Raw genomic sequence first — 23,996 nt, 5'->3', positions numbered from 1 at the left:
TCTAACATGGTTTACCTTATCAGCTTATGAAGGCAGTTTGATGGTATACACATGTTGGCCCTGACTGATCCCCAGGGGCTGATGGGCGGAACTAAAAGGGGTCAAATTGACTAACATTTCTAAAATATTCTACTCAAGACCCAAATAAGGTGAAATCAAATATTCTCTTAATATATGTAGATGGAAGGGTCTGTAGGTGCTTTACTAAAATTATGAATTTCATGATCCTGGGGTCACAAATTTGCCCCTAGAGAGGAGGTAAATTTTACTATAGTTTATATAGGGAAATCACATTTTTGACTATGATTTGTTTGATTTCTATTGGAATTTATTCCAACTTTGTTAACATTATCAGCATTGGATGACAGCTTAATGGTATACATATGTTGGCCCTGACTGACCCCTAGGGTCAGATGGGCGGGGTCAATTACATTAACTGAAATATTTCAAATCGCAGGTGACCGTTAAGGCCCAAGAGCCTCTTGTATCGAAATTGTTAACATATGCAACATTTAGAACTTTTCAAAATATTCCATGGAAATGAGTAGACAAACTTATTGTTTAACCAATATATTTTGTTGCATATTTCCTTTGTTTGACTGCCCTGCAGGTAGGGCGTAAGAATTGTACCTGCTGCCCCCATTGCATGATCGTAAGAGGCGACTAAATTCGGGATCTTATCTTTTCTCTTCTTTCTGAACAACTTTCTTCTTCCTAATGTCTCCCTTGACAATGCCTCACTTTTGGCCTTTAGTTGAGCGTTCGCCCCTGTGAGGAAGGCTTTGGGCTCTGTCCCCTGGCCGAGACATACCAGAGTCTTTAAAAATGGTAGCTGCTGCTCCTGCTTAGCGCTCAGCATATTTGGAGTGGAACGACTGGTTCGCCCGTTGTCAGTATGTTACCGGGTGGGGTGTGATGCTGGGTGTCTTCGGCAGTATGCTTCAGTGAGGTAGCACTTTAAATCGGCAAAAGTTCCGGCCTATCACAAGGAGACTTAACACGAACAAACCGCAGCCTCCCAAAACACATACGCACGCACGGGAGGCCGTCCTTAAATTACCTTGGCTGTTAATAGGACGTTAAACAAAATAAACCAAACCAAACCAAACGTTTGTTTGATTTTGCTTCCTTTTCATACCCGTTTTTACTCACCATTTTCTACTAGAGACATTTGAAGTGTTGATGTATTAACTAGTTAAAAGAGAGTTATACACCAAAGTTTAAGCGCTTGATTGTATGTTTACCGTTATGAGCTGGCTACAGAATTACTTGTACTATGTTTAAGGTCTAAATTCAGAGGGTTTGGTTTGGTTTGGTTTATTTTGTTTAACGTCCTATTAACAGCCAAGGTCATTTAAGGACGGCCTCCCGTGCGTGCGACATGCATGCGTGTGGTGAGTGCGTATGTGTGTTTTGGGAGGCTGCGGTATGTTCGTGTAAAGTCTCCTTGTGATAGGCCGGAACTTTTGCCGATTTATAGTGCTACCTCATTGAAGCATACTGCCGAAGACACCCAGATGCACACCCCACCCGGTCACATTATACTGACAACGGACCAACCAGTCGTGTCACTCCCAATATGCTAAAGGTTACAAAACATACAGTATTACGGGTGACATTTACAGCGTAATTTAGATACGAATTAGAATATCTGTTCTCATTCACATATTGGCATATACCTCCTTTCCCTGGCCATCTATATATACTATGACTTACCCCACATAATCTCATATCAGAAATCCCAAAGCAGGTAATCTACCTCCTACAATGTATATGTAACAGGAACTATATTCTGTCTGGAATTGGTCCCAGTATTATAAACCCTTCTGGGCGTTTGTATTGGTTGGATATCTTCACTTTTGTTGTCCGTACGAATCGTTCAGACATCCTTTAGGCCATTTTCCGACTGTAGCCAAACGCCAAATGATGTCTCGTTATAAAGTGAAATTTCTCATATGATACTCAACCCTAGTGTTACTGTAATAGTAACCTATCCTTTGCTCTCTATGTGTACTTCTCGGCGGCTTTGTATGCGGGAATACGCACCGTTTGGGTCATCTATGTTGAAACCTATGAATGACTGAGATGATTACGTTTTCAGACACTTGTCATTTTGGACGCTGTTTTTGACATACACTCGTCATTATTGTCTGGCCTTTGTATAAATAAGACACGTTTTCATTTCCAATAATGGAAATTCTTGATAAAGAAGTACGATAGCTTAAATAATGGTTTGTGAATGTTACGTGTTCACGAAATGAAGTAATTATGGCTGGGTGTATTATCTTCGGCTTCCATTCAATATCGATTCTAAAGCACTGTTAGAGGCTAAAGGATTGTCGAACATCTCGAAAGCTGTCGTTTCCAAATGCAGTATAAATGTTATTGCAATGGCCATTATATGCCTATATAAATGGACATCATCGATATATCGGGTCAATTAAGTAGCTCGTATAGTTAATTTGGAAGAAAAATGGATATTGTTAAACTAAATGTAATGGCGTCGATTTTTCATCCTTTTCGGAATATAGTACTGTTCTATGACATAAAAGTAGCAGAGCACACGATATCTACACGTACGTCACCGAAAAATGTTTGTTAGCTATTTTCTAACAGAAATTAAATACTAGATGTGTATGACACTGTCTTGCGACAAAATAGTTTCATGACTATGTCTTAGTATAGACATTCTGGTAGTGAAAATGATACTTTTCTGTTTGAAGACAAAAAAAGTACATTTAAGTAAAATACAAATCGTTGTCGGATAGCCTTCAATTGCGCCGGTTAAGGCAGATAAATGAAAGCTTTTGTTCTGGACGTAATAGTTTATTGTATTGTGCTTGTAAAATAAATATTCGTAAACGATTCGACTGGCTGTAGGCTTGCCGGTTATCAGTAAGGCTTGCCCAGGGGAGGTTGTAGGAAATGCTGGCTGGTGCTTCGCAATCCGACACACAACGATAAGACAACACAATTATCTCAATGCTGGATACCGTGAGAAAGCCTATCATTACTTTCAGTGAAGTTTTATTTGTTTTCTCTTTTTCAGTCTATATGAACGGTGACGAGATACAGGTTTGATACCGCTACATTTTATACTACGGGCGGTAAAATGGTATACACGTGATTTATGTCCGCGATAATTTTTCATGTTCCATGGTGCCACATACGTCTTTGTCATTGCCGTTTAATCTTCTTTTTAAGTCGTGCATTGTTAGGGTTTATTCTTACTTTAGATTGAAACCTTGTTTGATTTCGAACGATATTGCACTATTCATTGTTAAACAACGGCAAAAAATGTGAAAGTCCAAAAAGTAATACCTTTACCCAAGCAACACCAAGTCCAACAAGTAACACCTTTACCCAAGCAACACCGGGAAAATATCATCCAGGTAGACACCGCTTTTTATCATGTTATTTTAGGATACCAATAATTGTGTTACATTATTTAGTTTTTTCATTCTGTTATGTATGAGGAAATTGTATAAAGCAAAACAGATTTGTATGTGACAAATGTGTACAGAAAATTTAATAAAGGTTGCCTTTCACCCATTAACATAAGTTGATGGTTGATTGTTTTCATAGTCATTTGATGGCAAACATTGCTAGCATGCTTCAACAAAAAGGAATGAGTAATTAAGTTTTAGATTTGTATATGTATTTTACTTAATTTTTTAAGAAGGTATTGGTTAAGTCATTTTGCAGAATTATGTATCACATAACAGTCATATAATTCGTGTATTTTTAAATGCTACCTATGTGCCGTTAGATGATTTTGTTTTTGTTTCTAGTTTTGACATATTTTTTACTCTAGCGGCCTCATTCCTTGATGAAATATGATTAAACGTCTCACCATTATAAAGGACTATTAAAGCTGATAATTTTAAGTATCAAGGTTATTTGATCCAGGTCAAGGTCACTGTTACTATTTTTATAAGATCCATTTTAACGCTGTTATGGATTCTTTTTCGAGGTATTTTTTTATCAATATTCAGACTCTTATTTGGGATAATTATATATCCGACTAACATGAGTGTCCGAGTTGTTTGATAAAGGTCACCATTACACTTTTATGGAAGTCATTGTCAGCGCTCTTGAGGCTTCATTTCTTTAAAGGATTTGGATAACACTTCAGATACTTATACAGAACCATAATAGTTAGCGGGATGGGGCGATAGAGCTTTAGCAATTCTTAGTATGTTTGTTAATCATAGTTTATGTTGACAATCAGTGTGGTACATATTTTTGTTTACATTATTGCTCACAGTATACCCCTTGATCTATTGTAAGGAATACTACATGTACCTTGCAACTTTATTCGTAATTGGTTTACTGGGTTTTCAGGTAATGAAGATGCATGAGAGTCATGTAAGAGTAAATGGCACGCATTGTTGTGTACAAGTAACGACTTAATTACATTTCAAAATGAACATTTCCGTATCAGAGCTTTGGCCCACGTAGCTTTATACAAAAACACTGTCCCCGGGGTTTGATATGAATATGCCACCAGGAATGCAACATTATCTACTGTACTCTTAAAGTTCAAATCAGCAATAAAAGTCACAATGATTTTGTAGTTCGTTTCTAAATCTTTTGTAAAAATCCCTTTTGAGGAAATTATGATTATCAAAGAATTGATCATGATCATTCGATTGTATGGCAATAAAACATCAACAGTGTACTGTTTGATCTTCAGGTAGATCGTATGAATCATACCTGCTGCCACTATTGTCCGGTTCATTTGAGGCAACTTAATTTGTTATAGTATGTTTGTCTTTCTTAACAATTTTGCGTAATTTCTGTAATTGGAAGAGGAGTGAAGTTATATCAAAACAATTAATTGAAACTTTTGAAATAGGAAAAAAGCTACGTATTATGTTACACAACTGTTTAGAATCAGTAGTAGTAGGGTTTACATTTGACCTCTTTACATATTTCAGATTTAACATATACATAACAAATTATGTGTATCTAGGAAGGTTTAGGGGAAATTCCCAAAAAATAATAACTGGGCCCGACGGACCAAGTTTCTATACAAATGAGTCCCACAATGCAACGAGCGGGCAATCGGTCAACAACAACTATGGTGGAACGCGAACGCCGAGGGCATGTGCCTGCCAAAACGAAAACAAATTGTGCCAAAAAGAAAGGTTAAAGGGACTGGAATCGGTATTTACACTTTTATATGTTACAGTTTTTTTATGTCATTTTGTCTCTTGCCCTTTTTGATCGTATCTTTAAACCCTTCTTTGTGGCCCTCGTGGCCTTTATAGTGTTGATGGGCCGTTAAGCAATTTGAACTAACTAACGAGAATGTTCTGCAAATATGTTCAACTGAAAGTATTAACAGGCAAGTTCACACATACTCGATATGTAAAAAACGGCCTTGTGTAGTTTATGTAAAGTATACGTTGTTGTAGCCTCGTCCTCGGCTCCATGACAAATGTCGCGATAAAAATAAATGCGGGAGTTATTTGGTTACACTGATGTCACAAGGATTCTTCCGTCAAACGTCCAATCCAACGCTCATTTTAATGTTAAGAGAGCGTGAATGAGCATCTGGGTTGCCATTTGTACATGTGTTTAACTAGAATTTTATGTTATTTGGGAGTATGCGGCGTTAATGTTACACAGAAAACGAAATATCAGAAGGAATAGTGTCAATCAATAGTTGATTATTTCATACCTGTATATTTGCGGCGAGAAGTCGGATGACTCGCCGAAAAGTGGTATCACATCTCATCACACACTAGGTATCGGGGATAGAAATCAATATGCTTACTGCCTTGATATCAAACGTTATGACGAAGAGGTTAATCTAGCTTGCACCAATCAGGAACATCTTAAAGTACGAACGAGCATCTAATCGTGATAATCATGTACAACACTGTTGTCATCAAAACGATTCCATGTCGAACCAGAAAAAAAAAACCTTGAAAGGCGTGTTAACGGCGTGATCCATGACGATTTGAACGCGTCAGAACATCTGTCAGGAACTGTACTACTTGGTCTGAGTTGGCTTTTAATCGCATTGACGTCAAATACATGGATGTGGAATTGAGAAGAAGAAAGTGCCGTGGCATTTTCTTTTTTATTTTCTTTTTGTTTTGTAAATAGTGTTAATTGTAATCGGTAATCCTAAATCAACCCAAAAACAGAACAAAATTATTTGAATACCTGGTATGAGACACAAAATACCTGTTTTGACATTCCATTCCTTTGAGCTAAAACAATATTTTTTGGTCTAAATTAAGGTATCTGAACAACCGCACAAGTGTTATATAGTTTACGTATGCTGTGGAGGTCAAAAGGACATCTTGCTGGTAGAGGTTGAGGAACCTAAGACTATTTTTGCAACAGATTCTTTTAGTAGGAGTGGAAGATCAAGACACGGGAGAATAGGAGACGATTATAGTTTTACATTTTTATAATAGATCGGCCGAGATAAGCTAAGATATATATTTGTGTGTGTGTGTTTGATCAAACTGGCCATTGGCTTTTAAAACGGGGTTACTTATTCAGAAAGTTTATTGCCACATTTAGACCAAGCATAACATAGAATAACAATCAAGTATAATAGTCAATACGAATTCGTTAAATGTGTTTGTTCGGCATTTCACTGCCTGTAAGAAATTATGTGAAATATCTGTATTCAATGTGTCAAAATAGACTGAATATTCAACGTTTTGAAACACTCCGATTTCCTTAATTTCCGGATACTAGCGCTGTGTTATATTAGTAAGTGCGGTAGTCCCTCAAAAAATCTAAACAGATATGTAACCCATTGCTATGTACAGGGAGGCTTTTGTACGGCTATGGTTCGATGAGTAATACTGCGACCTGTACATATCTATGGTCAAAACTGATGTATAGAAAAATGTCGATTCGGACAAATATCTATAGATGATTATCTACTCTGACAAAAACGAGTATATTGCGCACACCTTTTCTTCCCTTAAATCGCCCACCATGTACCTCCCAGACATATATTGGCTTGGCAGTCTTCTGAAGATGTAGGCAGCTAGAAAAGCACGTTCCAAACATTTATTTGAACGAATACCGGATTATAGATATAGTATGATATATCTAATTGTCCTCGTATAACAGACATTGTCCAATATAAACCAAATCAGGATCCTGTATACCAGCATAACACCAAACCAGGACGGTGTCAACCCGTGTTAAACAATACAAGGGTGTTTATCCAGCATAAACTTAAAAAATGGTAGTTGCTACTCCTGTCTGGCGCACAGCATTTTGGGAGTGGGACGACCGGTTCCCCCGTTGTTATACCTAACAGAACCTAAAGATGACAGTATTACATAATATAAAATAAAACAAGCACGGTATTACCAAATATTAAACTAAAGCATGGCGATAGTATCCAATATAAAACTATACCAGGGCGATATTACCCAATATAAAATCAAACCAGGACGGTATTACCTGATAGGAATCTGAACCAGGGCGATATTTAAGAAATAATTAACGATGATTCGTGTATTGTTGTGTATATCCTGCAACAATACACGAGTCAAAGTTGATTATTTCTATTCTACCATGTACTGTTTAGTTCTGAGATCGACCTCTTTCTAATAGAAAAACAGCAAAGAAACCCCGAGAAAACCTTGTAATTTATTTCTTGAGTATTGCATTATTTGCTGATGAAATATACAGGCAATACAGTACTACGATCAAGAACATCTATCATATGGCATTGATTTTGAAAAGAAAGAAAAAGGATTAAAAAAAAAAAGGAAAAAAAAAAGGAGGGCTTCCGTAGGATTCGAACTCGCGTCGTGATAGAAATTTATTTAAAGACTAACCCATTAGCCCACTCGGCTATAGTAACCTTTTTATGAAACGGGTGAATATTAGGTATATAAAATTGTAACAGCCTTGACTCACGAGCGTGTATTATTGGCACAAGCGTGGGTTATTGGAAAATAATACATGGTTTTAAACAAATCAAAACTGGCGTTGCATAGCAAACATGGTAGAATACCCAATATAAAACATAACCATTATGGTATTACCCAATATAAAACTAAACCAGGACGGTATTACCCAATATAAAACCAAACCAGGACGGTATTACCCATTATAAAACCAAACCAGGACAGTATTACCCAATATTAAACCAAACCAGGACGGTATTGCTCAATATAATACTATACCAGGACGGTATTACCCAATATTAAACCAAACCAGGACGGTATTACCCACTATAAAACCAAACCAGGACTGTATTGCCCAATATAATACTATACCAGGACGGTATTACCCAATATAAAACCAAACCAGGACGGTATTACCCAATATTAAACCAAACCAGGACGGTATTACCCAACATAATACTATACCAGGACGGTATTACCCGATATAATACTATACCAGGACGGTATTACCCAATATAATACTATACCAGGACGGTATTACCCAATATCAAACCAAACCAGGACGGTATTACCCAATATAATACTATACCAGGACGGTATTTCCAAATAGAAAACAAACGAATACAGTAAACCATTGACGGACTGATTATTACATCATATATATTGCAGGTAAACATACAGCTAACTGTTCTATTGTCACGTGCTTGGACAATGATTATATTGCCAGAAATATTAATATCGGTCAAGATAGTGTGCGTTTATAAATTATAATTGTACTCATACTACTCACTGAGACGTCATTACGTGATTAGATTATACCGTGTCCACGTAATACACATTGTTTGGTAAAAATATTTCAAAAATGTACGATACATTCTTCATGGTAATTAAATCATTTGATTGATTTAAAGTTGTCTGTGTTCTGGGTCGGGTATATTTCCCGCCGGGTTATTGTGCATTGTTTCTGTGTAACCGGACTGGACAAGGTTGTGTGACCTTCAATGCTATCGTGTGCTCACTAAGTCGACACTTGTTGGTACGAAGGTCCCGGATCACAGATCAGAGTTAATTGTGCGTTTTAATCCAGGGGCTGTCCATCTCAAATAGAAGGCGGGCTCATAATCTCCAATCAGATTAAACGCTCGACAAGCTTTGGAGAGACCTAAATAAATATGTCTATCATTTAATGCTATTGACGAGAGATTTAAACAGGAAATCATATAACATAATGAGTTTTTCTTGCAAATGAGATTCCTTAGTTTACACGTATTGTATAGCGTTTGGAACAACTGTATGTTCTGGCGGTGTGTTATAAGGCCTTGTACCGACTAACTGCCAGTGGAATATGCAGTGTCTAACATGGAGCGATTTCCCTGTGGTGATTTTAACATTTTTGTATTGATTAGGAATATTTTCAGTTGAAGTTGATTTTCACGGAAAAATAGAAAGGATTGTGGAGCACACACGTAAGTATTTTGTTATTGTCACAGAAGGAAAATGTAAAAGTTTCCCGTATTCATGAACAGTTGGGTAATACCTCTGCGTTAAATCACGGCAGCTAATTTTAGATACATGTTAGTGTTTTCCCCGTTATGGTATGTACATTAAATAATTGAAACGTAGTGACATTATTCATACATCGGTATGCGTTTAAGATTAAAAAAAGACTGTATCGTAAATTCCAAATGCTGAAGGGAAATCATAATTTACTGATCAATGGTTGTTTAGTGGTGCTTGTATTCCTAACACTCGGTTGCTCCATGGCTGTACATTGATGTTGGTGTCCCTCAATTCCATTTTACACTTGGCTGTGCTGAGCGGCGTCCTAACATTTATATTGATACCGATCCGCATGTGTAAATAAATCAAATATCCACACAGTTTTTCTTAACACCTAGCACGTGCTATTGAATTATACGTATGCTTGTTTTATTAGCTTTACGTCACATGGCTTATTCTTTGTGTCTGTAAACTGGTCTATCTTTTAAAACGGTACATTTGTGTAGTGCAAATGGTACATATACAGAGCTAGAATAGTGTACCAATTGGATAAGGTGTATATATATGTATGAAAGTTGTCACATATACATGTACATTTGTGTACACATATTTAGATGTATTTCTTTTGTGTAGGTTTCGATACATGTGTATGTGATCCTGTGCACTACGGGTGTATGACATACAGCACTCGTACGTATATGGTACATTTGTGTGGTATTGATATAAATAGATGGCATGGCACATGTTCAATTGTGATAAATATACTTAATATATAAATCGGCGCTTTTCTGTTGAAAACAACGTAATATGTACATTTATGTCAATATACATTGTACACTTGGGAAATCAAGATTGGTGTATGCGCTTTGGCTAGTAATCCAGATTTGTTTTACTACACTTAATCTACAATTTTGGATTTTCATAAAGGACAACGTTAAAAATTTATAGATGACTTTTGTTCGGTTACGCCTATTTACAGGTGTACAAGATAATGCACCTAATCTGATTTTAATAAATCATATAACCACTTATTAATCCCCTAGTGGTGAAACCGCGGGGAACTACAGGTTTCCTCCCCGTCCATCTTGTAAAATGTACGTTTGCACGTACAAAATGTACGCAACGCCAATTATTTGTCAGCAGCTTCATTCCTAAGCGTAATTTGATTATTCTTTACACAGGAACAAAGGACCATAATATTTCGGACAAGTTCGAGTTTCATGGATTTTTGGTCAACGTTGTTGTTACTTATTCTAGAAAACCGTTGTCAGCGCCCGAACAGCTTTATTTTTGGGGGATTTTGATAAAATTTACTTCAAAAAATTTCAGAGGACCATCGTATCTCTAACAAATTCGAGTTGCATGGTTGTTGGGGCAAGGCCAAGGTCACTGTTATTATTGTTTAAACATTTCTTTGTCATCGCTCTAGCGGCTTCGTTCCACGAGGGATTTTGATCAAACGTCACACAATTATAAAGACCATAACATCTCAAACTAGTTAGAGTTTCAGAGTTGTCGGGTTAAGGTCAACGTTACTAATTTTAGAATACCTCCTCGGCGTCTACTTTGAGGAATATTTATCAAACTTCACACAATTACAAAGAAGATATTATTTCAAGATTCAGGGTTGTTCAAGGTCAAGATTGACGCTGCTATTTTAATGGGTTCCATTGAGGGATTTTCATCAAAACTCATACTCTTATTTAGGAACATAATCTCCCGGACAAATATAAATTGTATGGATTGTAGGGTAAAGGCCATCATTTCAATTTGTAGAAAATCATTGTCATCGCTCTAGAGGCATCGGTCGTTCTTTGGATCAAACTTCAGTCACTTGTAAAATACCGTAATATCTAACGGGACCGGTAGGGAATCTGTATTTCCATATAAATTCCCAGTATGGATGTTTAGGAAACATCTCAGAACAATTGTAGAAAAGATTTCTATCTGTATATCGTGTTATTCCTCACGAATGTTTGAAGGTTGATACTAATATAACCAGCTACAGTGTTATAAGCAATAAGATATTTCGTTTTCTATTTTTTAAATTTAATTTCTGTATTCGGAGATCACTAATTGCTGATGTCTACACTGTCATTAGATTCCCTTGTCACGTCTACATTTGTACTGTAATAAATTTGTGTTATTGACTGAACGTTTACCAGCTGTCTTCAAAGTGCCGTGAAGGAAGAATATACATTAAGACCGTTACTCTGCGAACTAACACATCACATGTTTTCGCCATGTTAATCGAACTTCCGAAGTATAGCTCTATGATTTCTGACACCAATTTCTATCTGTGTGGTCGGTGGAGCTAGGGGAAATGAAGATTATTTTAGATGGATACTTTTTTTTGTGTGAACCTGACAAAACCCATTTTTATCATTAAAACCTAGTTTCAATTTACTTTATATAGTATCACATCCCTGTTGACTTATCAAAGTCGTCGTGTAATATTAGTACCTTATCCCCCCTGGTCCAGTAAAGAAGTCTTTGCTGGATCGTGATTGTTCATTAAAAACACCAAGAATAAGGCATGTTGTACTGTACTGCGTTCAACCGTAGGTTGTTCAATGTCGCATACATGGCTACTGGCTCGGGTTTCTTTTAGACGTCTATATTTAGGGGAAAATGATGAGACCAAAATGGTGTTCTTGCCGTAATTGCAACCATATGATCTTAATACATTTCCTATCTTTCTTCTCGAATCTTTTCTTTCTGTGCTTCAAGCCTGAAGGACGTGTAACCTCACATAAATTAAATGCAAAGGAAACACTGCGGAAATACAATGTTAATGATTAGGTTTATAATTGTGATATATTGGCTGGGGTTGTATTTAATGAATACTAGTAAAATGATGTTGCGAGTGTTCATTAACTACAACAAACATCCTTTAGTGCATACACCATGTGCTATGCATATGCGTCAGCATTTATTCGGTATGCAGTGTCCTGGTGTACGCGTAGATCTAATATATCTCAAGGCATTTTATTGTCGTTATTAGACGTTTTACGATAGACTTTATTATGTATGGGTGAGTAGTGGGTGTGGGTGGTTGGGGGTTGGGGGAGGTAGGAGTGCTCTCTGGCCAGATGAGTGAGTGGGTGGTGGCGGTTGAGAAAAGAAAATAGTCGGCTTGGTTGCTTTCAGCGAAGCTATGGGGAAAAAACGATGACTTGGCGCAAATTCGTTTCACTAATGGTTATTACAACAGGTGCCACATCCCTACCGGCTGATGTACGTGACAACCCCTCCCAGAGTGCATCGCGACCTTTCGCACTTGCGCAAGGAACCCTGAGAGATTGTGTACATCAGCTCGTGAGCTGACACTTAATTCATGTAGCATTAAAGAAAACTGATACATTTGTATCATTTTTTTTATTTTATTTTATATTATATAGTTAGAAAGTTAAGCTGTTAACTTCTGCAATATTCATACGGTCTCCAATATTGAGATTGTTTTTTTGAGCCATCTAACTCTTATTGATGTTAGGATCTTTAGTAGATGTATTTTGATATTCTAGTGTATATGCGATACTTTTAGACTTTTGAAAATGCAAGATAGGCATTCGGTAAAAATTAAACTCCTCTCGGTTAATTATCTGTGTAGTGAAGGGAGGAAAGCTCGACACGTTGATAGAAACAAAAGATACATAGGGCATGCATCCCTCACCGTGATAGTTCCGTAATTATGGCAAAGCATATACTTGTGTCAACTTTGAATTAAACCAAATTGAGCACGCTTTTTCCAAGGAAATTCAAAGCACACTCTTGTTCTGACAGGTAAGCATATATATTACCGATTTATCAAGAAGCCATCTGCCCATATCGCTGCGGTTCCTTTTGGTGTTTGAAATTTGAACGTCAAAAGCAAATTCAAGTAGGAAGCAAAATATAATTATACACGTAATTTAACCAGACTCTTGTTTCCTTCCACCTCCACATATTTGTATAAAACTCAAATGTAAAACTTATTGATTTTTTGTTTGTTATTCTAATGCAGGGCTATTGTCACATTTCAAATTTGTCCTTAACGCAAGACCTAAATGGCTTTGAAATTTGATCCAATAACCTAAATATTTGCCATGACATTTTGTTTAATCCTAAACAACTTCTTTTTAAAGTTACTTTGACCTTTTAAGCAGTGGCCTTCACCTTAGGCTGATGACTCTATTTGATTCTGACCAACGATTGCTTCGTAATGTCATAATGACATGTTCCTCAGTAAAAGAAACACAATTTTGACCCTGACCTTTGGCATTGACTTCGGATCTGTTGATTTATTAAATTCCAATGCATATTTTGTACAAAATTGATTCCCTTTCACCCAAGGTGAATATTATTTCATTGCTACTGAAGGATTTTAGAGAATTGGGTTTATTTTCCCTGTCGAATACCGCCAGATCTTCCGTTTACACAAAGTTGCTTTCCCTGTACCTAATAATGCTGCAAACCAAATATGGTCAAAATCCATTCAGTGGTTCATGGCTAGTAGTGTTTAATAGGAAAAGTTGATGGACGAAGGACACCGCGCCATTGTATAAGCGCAATGGTCTTCGGACCAGGTTAGTTAAAGCCCCCGAAGAAGACAATATGGATGTAAAAACCAAAAAGTGTCTAATCTTTTAAAACAGAGATATTACGTTATACACGCACATCTACAAGGTACACCCGATGAAAGAAATTATTAAATGTAAAGGTATATTCCGAATCATTTCCCCGTCTATCATGGGTACACGGAAAGGTCTATCATCACTGCAGATTGAATGACACATTGGTAAATGTTCTTTGCATTTGCATACAAATACTGAATTTCAGTTGAAATCAATACATGTGAATAGTCAGTCTAGCGGAAATTCGTTGCTGAGACGTAGCGTTTGGTTATACAACTGCAAGTCATTAATTGAAGCATGATATGCCTGAAGGTCGTAGAAACTATTAGAAACTGTAATGGTAAATCCGCACCCATCTACAAATGTACGTCTATGTTGTAGAACTCTTGCACAAATTCGGATGGTAATATCATTTGTATTAGAGCAACCGATATGACATATAGTATCTACCTCGCATAGAAAATGTGGTCTGGCTTGATTTATAGTATACAGACGGAACGCTTTTCACAATATGTAATATTACAAAAGTATGTGTCATAATGTAAGTGAATAGGTTAGGGTACCGGTTATGCTGTTCTTTTTCTGTTGATATATATTATGTAGGTAATTATGGAAAATGACATGCATCACCCACGTTAAAACATCTCGAGATTTCAATAGAAGTGTGAAGTACGAATAAAAATATATTGTTAGAATAAAAGAGACAATACATCTAGAAAAAGAGGCACTTGCCCTTTGTATCCTTGCTCAATGGTTTTGGCCATACAACTCTAGATAACGTGATAATGCCCCAACAAATTTTTTGAATTAATTTCCATCTACCGTATAAATGCATCTGTACATATACAAAATTCGCGAATTCGCATCTCATCGAAACTCATTTACTATAAAACTGTGTTTTTGCAACTTGGTACCCCGAGACTGCCTCCCATCTTTGGTCAGTTTATCAGTGAAAAGTTCTGAATAAAAAAAAGAAGATATTTATGTGTTCATTCAATAGCTATACATGGCTAGTAACGTCTCCGTGTGCGTGGTAAAGGTATGAGCCTCAGAAAAAAACATCATATCTTATCCACATACTAACACATACATGTGGTACCTTTATAAAACAGCTTAGGTACGTTGTATAAGGTAATGGTTCACACAAACGTCTTGGCCCTCTCGGACCCTGCAACATTATATACACAACATCATCGGTCTACTGCCTAACAGGCTCACCCCCGTATATATTTTCCTTTTTGCAGTCAAGTCACAGGTCCCCAGCCATACAAAAATTACTTTTCGGAAGACATGAATCTCCCTCCTATGTTCAGATATCAATGTATTTCTTAATAGTACATTCCGACTTACAATCAAATTCTAATTTGGCATCAGTAAGGTAATTGGTCCAACTAAGATCAATCTCCTTAACTATCAGACATTACAACAGGCTTGCAACAAAGGTTGTGATCAACGTTTTTATAGGATATTGTACAGTTCCACATTGAGTATCGGAACAATTCAATTTTTAATTAAATCAAATTATTAACGACAATAACAAGAAGAGAGAGAACATCTATGCGACGAAAAGCGCGGGAACCAGTTGCTAAATCTATATTACGACTTTCCATTTGAGAACAAGACGGTAATCCGTACAAGAGCGGCGGAAATATAACTTCTGTATATCATTATATGTTATTAACATCATCTGAGGTCATGATGGGAAATGAACATTGCATCCTAAAGAGAACTGGTGTACAAATTAACGGACGACATAGCGTAAGTAAAACTATCGGGGAACAAGATTAATTCGTAGTGTTTATGAGTTGATAGGGCAAACTACTGTCACAATTGTAATATAATACCACAACTGGTGTTACTGTTGATGACGCTGAGCCAGTTTCGGAGTATGAGGTGAAACGGTTCACCGATCTAGTCGACCGTTATTTATTTTTTTTCATCAATAATTGACACCATCATCGTCATAATTAGCTTTCATGAGAAAAGCCGTTAGATAGTGGAGTGGTCAGTTCGAGTATGTCACAGACTGGGCGTGAACGCCCGCGGAAACACGGCTAATAGTAGTGTCTATAACGCTGTAAAATTAGGGTGCCCAAACCGGGACGTGTGTTGATTGGGTTTGTGCTCGGCCGGACACTGACGCTGATCAGGTATGATGAAGAATTAATAAAAATCGATACATCAAACCTGGTATATCTATGAGCGAGGGGGGGGGGGGGGGGGGGGGGGGGAGCTCAGAAGAAGTAGTGATGATAAGTTAGAGAAATGGATTAGAGAAATGGACTGGTAACGAGGCGAGGACTGTGTGAGGGAAAGTACTGCTGAGGAAGGAATGACGATATAAGGAAAAGTACTGGTGTGGGAGGAAGTGCCGGGGAGGATTTGAGGACGGCGTGATAAAATTTCGCAGGGGAGGTAATTCCGATAATAAGAAAAGTACTGGTGTTGGAGGTAGTACCAGAGAGGAGTTAGGACGGTGTGAGGGAAAGTACTGGTGATGTGGGATATACATGTACAATGTAAAGAGAAAATACCACAGGAATCTGAGAACTGTTAGCGTTCGTGCGTTTAGGCCTTCCCTAGTGTATGTAGCACATTTTCAGACATTTTTGGGGCTAGATTAGAATTGGGTAAAAATGTCATTCCCGGTATTCATTAAAGAGGACGGGTGTTAAGAACGCTGTAACAACTAAACAAACCGCCTACGTTTCACGATAAAAAAACATTTCTATTGAGTGTTATAAAATATACTTATGGTCGTTAAAAAGATCGATATTTGTTCCATATATAATGAACACCGGGGTGTCGAGTACTATACATGTATTAGACGAATGATCAGGTCACTGTGGAAGTACTGGCGGGAAGGTAATGACGATATAAAGGGAAATATATCTGAACATATCTTTATATATCTTCCTAGTTAGATTGAACAACCTTGATTTTTTTGATGCAATGTCACTTTGTAGTAGACTGTGGCTACTATACTAAGCAATATATGAAGGCCCGACGACTGCCCTGCAGGTAGTGTGTAGGAATTTCATCTTCTGCCCCCATTATTTAGTCGTAAGAGACGACTAAATCAAGTATCTTGCCTTTTCTCTTCCTCTTGAAACAGCTTTTATTTTTGCCTTTAGTTGACTGTTTGTCCGGCGAGGAAGTTTTTGAGTATACCAGAGTATATAAAAGTGCTAGCGCTCGGCTGTCAGTATAATGTGACCGGGTGAGGTGTCCTGCTGAATTCAAGATTTCAAGATTTTATTATTCATTCAGACAATTTTTGATGTTTGACAAGAGGTCATACATATTACATAGTTCAAATACATGACAGGCAATAGCTTAGATGATATTACATAGTTCAAATACATGACAGGCAATATCTTAGATACACATAAATATTGGTTACTTATTGTAACTGTATCCAGCTCTAACGTAAAGCATTCAGTAGTAGTATTAACTTCAAAGCACTATAACATACATATGTATACGATAGTTTTTGAATAAATATACTTATATTTTTAACACATTTTGATGAGAATTATAAATATTCTTTTCATTTTGGATTGATTGGGGTTTTTGTAGTAATATGCCGGGATGTATTTCAGCCTCAGTTTTTTTGTTACGTTATAATTTTTACAAAGAAATAAAAAAAAAAAAAAAAAAAAGAATTCATCACCTATACCACTATAACAGAGTGGGCATATCCTGTCCTGCTACTGAATTCCTCGCCATCTTCCTACTTCTATTTGAAGTTCAAATTTTTGCATCTCTTTTGTCTTTTGTCGTCGGCAGTATGCTTCAGTGAGGTAGCAATATAAAGTAAGTTTTTGAAACAGTTTCAGGCTACAGACAGTAACATATTGCAGTCTTTAAATCACATGTACGTCATTTAAAATATCTGTTGAAAAATAGTTTACACACCATTAAACGATACAAAATAAGAATTATTCCTTAAATATTAACATTTCGAGATTTCGGTCTTATTTTGAAAATAGTGTGTTGCGTCCGGAAGAATTACATAAGTATGAACAGAGAGTGGCTTATGGAATGCTCCGCCGAGGTATTCACTGAAACAATAGGGTTGTGAAACTAGGAATTTGTACAAAATTAATCAATGAACCAATGGAATAGTATCAATCATTCATTAGCCTTCCAGATAAGCTACGTGAGAATTCATATCGAGAATAGCACATCCCATTCACTGAGAGGATCTCCTGCCGTAACTCTTATCACGAAAGCCGATTTGTACATGTAAGAAAACGACCCCACGTACACTGTATACCCTGCTATGTACATGTATCCTTTACAAGCGTAGTCCAGGTCAATACCTTTGTCTTTAGATTGTACAGGTAATATAAAAGTGCCTCACTAGAAACCGAAAACACTTCATCTTCAATCCTATTTTCGTTAGCAGTGCGTATTTTTTTTATTTTTTTTTTTTTCATTTATATGTTGGAATTTTTGGTTTTTGAAAATAGTCTTGTTCATTGTTTAAACATCGATTATTGTTATTAGGGGCGGATGTGAGCCATAAATGATTCAACGTGTAAGGCCATGTCTGGGTTGGTCTCCTCGGTAAAAACATACCCTTTGATTTATTCACCATGGGGATACGTAGGCCTGACTGCTTCCAACATGAAGATATCATTACGAGGAAAAGTCTCATAAAAAATAGCAAAAAACTCAACAGTATATCATTAGTAATTAAGAGGCTATATACATCGATTGGTTTCTTAATCGATCCCGTAATCTGCCACACACTTCATACTAAAGCCATCATTGCGGGAACATTTCCTCTAGACGTGTCTAAGTGAACCAGGAGTTTTCTAAAGAGGCGTTCTCTCGGTAGCGACGCCCGTCAGCAAGCTAGAGCTCTCAGTTTCAAATAAGTATATTTATATGTACATGTAAGAAAACAAGATGGTGTTATAAGGTACATAGGATGATAAACTAACATTGAATTTTTGTTCATTTCAGGACAAATTTAATAAGAACATCATAGCCCGAGGCCTATATATACACAAATCACGCTCGTGTCAATACTCAAGGATTCACGGATATTTAAACGTTTACACGCTGACCACAGTTTTTCGAATGGACAATGTCATTGTTCGACTGACAATCTAGAATCTCCAGTTCAGAAGGTGGGATACAACCCTACGGTCAGTGGTATTACTCAACTGTGTACCGCGATTCTGGCAGTAGAGGAGCAGGATTATAAAAGTACGGTAAGTCAGACTTATTATTTAAAATTCTTTACGCTAATTATATACATTACAGTATGCAAGTACAAATGTGATTTTGATTTGCAAATTCTTATGAGGATATTTTGAATACGGTTCGTATCCCGGAATAACACCGTGTACGTAAAAAATAGATGGATTGGTGTAATTATCAATAATTGTAGTATACCATATATCTATACTTAATCTTTCGCACTTCTGTAAATTCGCCAATCAATTTAAACTAATTTTGTGTATCATAGATATATAATCAACTTACTTCCCTTAAAGGATAAAAAGCCAAAGGACGGTCTTACAAACGACGGTTACTTGCTCGGAAAAGAGAGTTAACAGATATTGGCTAGCGTAATCCTGTCTGCTAAAATTTGTCAATTTTCAACGTTTCTCTGTGGATTATAAATTCATTATAGTACGATGACCACTTTGTAGTTTTAAATTACACTTCTTTACGTTGTTTGACATTCCACGAAATTTGTTACCAATACATAATTATGATAAAATGAACATGTTTCAAAAGCCGTCATATGTGGTGGATAGGGTACGAGGTGTTGGAATCGCGTACATCTTGTATACACTGTATGCGTACATTTATCAATATGACATTATTAATGTATGATAAAGTCGAAATCGGGCTTCATGGCGACATTCTTTTGAGTAATAATTACTGTTTAAGCACTGCTATGTAACATGTGTCAGACCGCTGGCGGTAGGAAATTCCGAATGTCCATTAATACGAAAGTCCGATACTACGAACATCACGTATTCCCATTACCTTCAGATGTTGTATGACTTCGAAAAGCATACAAATGTCTTTCGTTATAGTGTGACACTATCAAGGGTGTCACTGCGCATGCCTGACCTTAAAGGAAATGGGTAGGTAATATCATTGTACATAATGCCTATTCGAGATTATGTACATTTGTATAATGATGAATGTTTTGTAATTGAATGTGTCGCTTTAAACTTTATAATTGATGATGTCGCTTTAAAACTAGAGATAGGAGGAGCGGATATAATGGAAATATACTATTTTATTGTTGGTGCATTGACTGTGCTGGATCTGACCGCTCCGGGGCCGGTTCAGTTTGGCAGTCAGCATCTGTTGTATAAACAATAGTTTTACAATTGTTTTGTTTTCTGCAGTTAATGTTTAAAGTAATAGACCTTTGGGGTCATTGCAATTTGTGCAACATGTGATGCTACACGTGATGACATGGCGTTATGTAACGCGACATTGTATATATATATTACTAGGAAGTATCGTATAGAGCTTTGTAGAAGGTTCTAGAAGTTTACTAATTCTCGGTCAAACCCACAGCTGGGTGACCGAACTTGAATATTATAATGTAGTGATATGTAATGTTATGTAAATAGTCCCGGGTGTGTTTGGTTGGATGTGTCGCCATCTCACCTGGTACTGCATCAATAATTGGCGCCAGGATTCTGTAGATTGAGGCTAAAAATGGTTCAATTTGATAGAATCTTGATGTGGTTGGGTCATTCGGATCAACCATTGTTCTTGGGATGTTTATAGCGTCGTAGTTACAGGAGAAGCATCGCTGATCGTCGTACTTGGCCTCCGGGGACAGACCAGATCAACAAGGGAGCTGAGCGGAAGTCGAACATTGTACAATCGAGCCTGGGACTCCTTTGTCATCATTCGACACAGCAGGGTTCTTTCACTTCATTTCACAAAGATTTTATTTAATTAAATTCAATGGGTATTGGGCAACAGGCAAAAGTCTATATAAGCCCTCTCCCTTAACACAAAAGGGTGACAATAGCGAGTCACTATGATCTTCATACGAGCTATCGTTGGAATGTTAGGGATATATCTCTAAATCGAGTAGATATACCCCGGATACAATGTAATTGTGTATCTGTATTGGAATTAAAGATGCCTTCTGAGGTATTAATGGATCTCTGGTTGATAGAGGTGTCTCCCGTCATAGCGTACAGAACATCTGCTGGTAGGATAACTTCAATTGCTGCCCGTACCATTTCTATTTGTGTATTTTTAAAACAATAAATTTCGTTAGTTTGTTGACGCAGCCTGATTAGTGTAACGAAGATACCTGTGAGAACGGTTTCTTTGTACTAGTTTATTGTTTTACGACCTCCATTTGTAAGCTGAATGGAAACGATGGCCTACATCGTGTACGCAGTAAGGAGAGGTATTTTACGACCTTCCTTTTTCCAACAGAAGGCAGTGAACTCTGGTATACCATTTGCGTGAAGGAAAGAAGATGTTTTAATGACATCGTGGTGTCTTGTTAGGAACGTGACAGCAGTACGCTGATGTATTCCTAACATTAATGTTACTACAGAAAGAAGTATCGTACAATTATTACTTGCAATATATGTATTTTTCTTATACCAGAACTGAAGTATGCCACTTGATGTATGCTGTGTTTTGTACAGCAAATATATTCTAGTGCCTGAGTTAAAACCGCCGATCGAGGAGTTAATTTTTCTAATGCCTGTTTTACTCTGAATTATTTAATTGCTGTTTCTTGATTTGAACAAAGGATGGCTTGGTTTGATTTTGTATTGTCTAATGTGCTATCAACAGCCTGCCATGTGCGCGAGCTGCGTGCCTGTGGTGTGTATGGTTCTTCGGAGGCTGAGTTGAACTTTTACAATTAGCTGTAAAAAAAATAGTCAATCTACTGCAATGAATAAGTAATTGGATAGCCTATGCTCTTAGTCTCTGTCCTTGTCCATGTCACCTCTGAATCATTAGGTTTCGGTACGAGACAGCGGTTGGTTTTTTTAAATGGTTTTGGCATTTAAAAGAATATCCTGTTTTTCATTGCTACTGTTCATCCATTGTCATTATACGTTAGTGACACGTTAAACGACTTCACGACAAAGACACGATCACGGTTAACAAGGTCACATCACACCACCCAGATGACCAGAGGCGGCAACACCTCAGTTCTGAAGAGATAATTAGGTTGTGGTCAGTTATTCTAGTGGTATATAATTCGTATAGGTCAGTTAGTTAAACTCATTGTCAAAATCAACGAGAGTCCTCTGTCCTCTGAGTTCAAATCGTCGGAAAGCAGAGTATCGAGGGTTTCCAACGATAAGTTAAGTCGGGTTTTACACTATACTCTTCTAAATGAACAAATTACGTATTCGTTTCAAAAACGTATCTGAAACTAGATATAAACAAAATATGGTAACTAATATCAATTTTTCATAATGATAATGTACACTGTATTCACTGTATTAGGCATGTCAACTTACACAATGTATATCGACATACAGTGCAGTGTTTGGGAAAAAATAACGTTTATTTCATACACGGAAATGTTCTTTTTTTCTCGGATATGCCCTTATTGACGTACATGTAAGAAACACATGTCATAACATTCGTGACGTCATTTTTACTTCTTGTTGTCACAAAAAAAAACATTACCTTGCACGATTGTCTTTGTAGGGAAACACTTCGGTCGTATTTAGAAGTTGGAGGTTTTTATCCGTATTCTCATAATTTCAGGTATGTGATACACAGAATCTTTCACTCTTGACCGAAACGAGGGTATACTAAACTCTTGTGATAAAAACACATGTTGCGAGCTCTTTGGCGAGTGCCATTTAAAACAACTGAACTTTTTCAATAAATTCTATATAACAACCACTCTTGTAATATCCTATTTAACCAGTACCAGTATAATATATTGTGGGAACAAACTGTTATTGTACCTGTAAGGTAAAAACAAATATCATGTATGTATCCCCGATATGATAAACCGAATACCGATAAACCTCGGTTTGTATCATGATGGAAAATCATCGTTTTGTGTTCTAGTACTGACCATGTCAGAATTTTCAAGTAATTCACAAGAATTAGGCATCGTTGAAAGTCTAAAGTTTCTTCGGTTTATTGGAATATACACTAGTCTAGCGGAGAAACTCCCTCGCTTATATACAATGTACCAACAGAGAGTTCCGGTTTTATAATGCAAGATGTATCCGTTTTTAATTGTTTCATCGAATCGAAGTGAGAGAATAATCAATTTATTAATACATCAGTACAATGTACAAAACTACATTTTGTTTATAAATCCCTCAACTGTTGTCGCTGTATATTTTTTTTGGAAATTCGTCGTGTTATCCCACTAGCCTCATATTATAATAAGTATAATGGACTAATACATTTATGTATATATATGTACTTAGATACCTTGTCTCTGTTATTTCTACCATGGTTTACGTAGATATGGATCATGGGATTCGCTTCTAAATTGAATTTCACATACATGTTGTTTGCCTATGATATTGTATATATACTGTACATATAGTGAGATAAACTTAATATGTATATTGAAACTCTTCTCCCATGCTTGCATTACTATAATTATATATATGTAGTTAGTGAAGCACAAACTTCCGGAAGATGACGCAATAGTCAGTATATGATCCGGACTCGAAACTGTGGCGCGCGATCACAAAACAGGGAGTCTAAGAAAAACGATTTTCAAACCTTCTACCGTACTGTCAAACTCATTGTACCCTGATGTCAAGCTCATTGTACCCTGATGTCAAATACATTGTACCCTGCTTCCAAATATGTTGAACTCAGCTGTCAAATACATTGTACCCTGCTTCCAAATATATTGAACCCAGCTGTCGAATACATTGTACCTTGCTGTCAAACACTTTGTACCCTGTATCAAACACCTTGTACACCGCTGTCAAATATCTTAAACTCTTCTCTGAAACACCTTGTACCCTGC

The 23,996-nt window shown here is 36.9% G+C and overlaps 1 protein-coding gene across 6 annotated transcripts in view; it reads left to right on the top strand.

The window, feature by feature from the left end:
* Positions 1-9,137: 9,137 nt before the first annotated feature.
* Positions 9,138-23,996, top strand: part of LOC117334412 (zwei Ig domain protein zig-8-like) — a 180,340-nt gene continuing 165,481 nt past the window's right edge. For 2 of the 6 annotated variants that reach the window (XM_033894015.1, XM_033894013.1), the window contains exons 1-2: positions 9,138-9,364; positions 18,986-19,236. The gene's annotated coding sequence lies outside the window, so the exon portion shown is untranslated. The remainder of the gene's footprint in view (positions 9,365-18,985; positions 19,237-23,996) is intronic. The other 4 variants (XM_033894016.1, XM_033894017.1, XM_033894018.1 and 1 more) reach the window with 3 other exon arrangements.

Source organism: Pecten maximus, chromosome 9, assembly GCF_902652985.1.
Source record: "Pecten maximus chromosome 9, xPecMax1.1, whole genome shotgun sequence".
In the NCBI taxonomy this organism is placed as follows: Eukaryota; Metazoa; Mollusca; class Bivalvia; order Pectinida; family Pectinidae; genus Pecten; species Pecten maximus.
The sequence above is the reverse complement of the archived record's forward strand: the minus strand, read 5'-3'. Positions and strand labels throughout refer to the sequence as shown.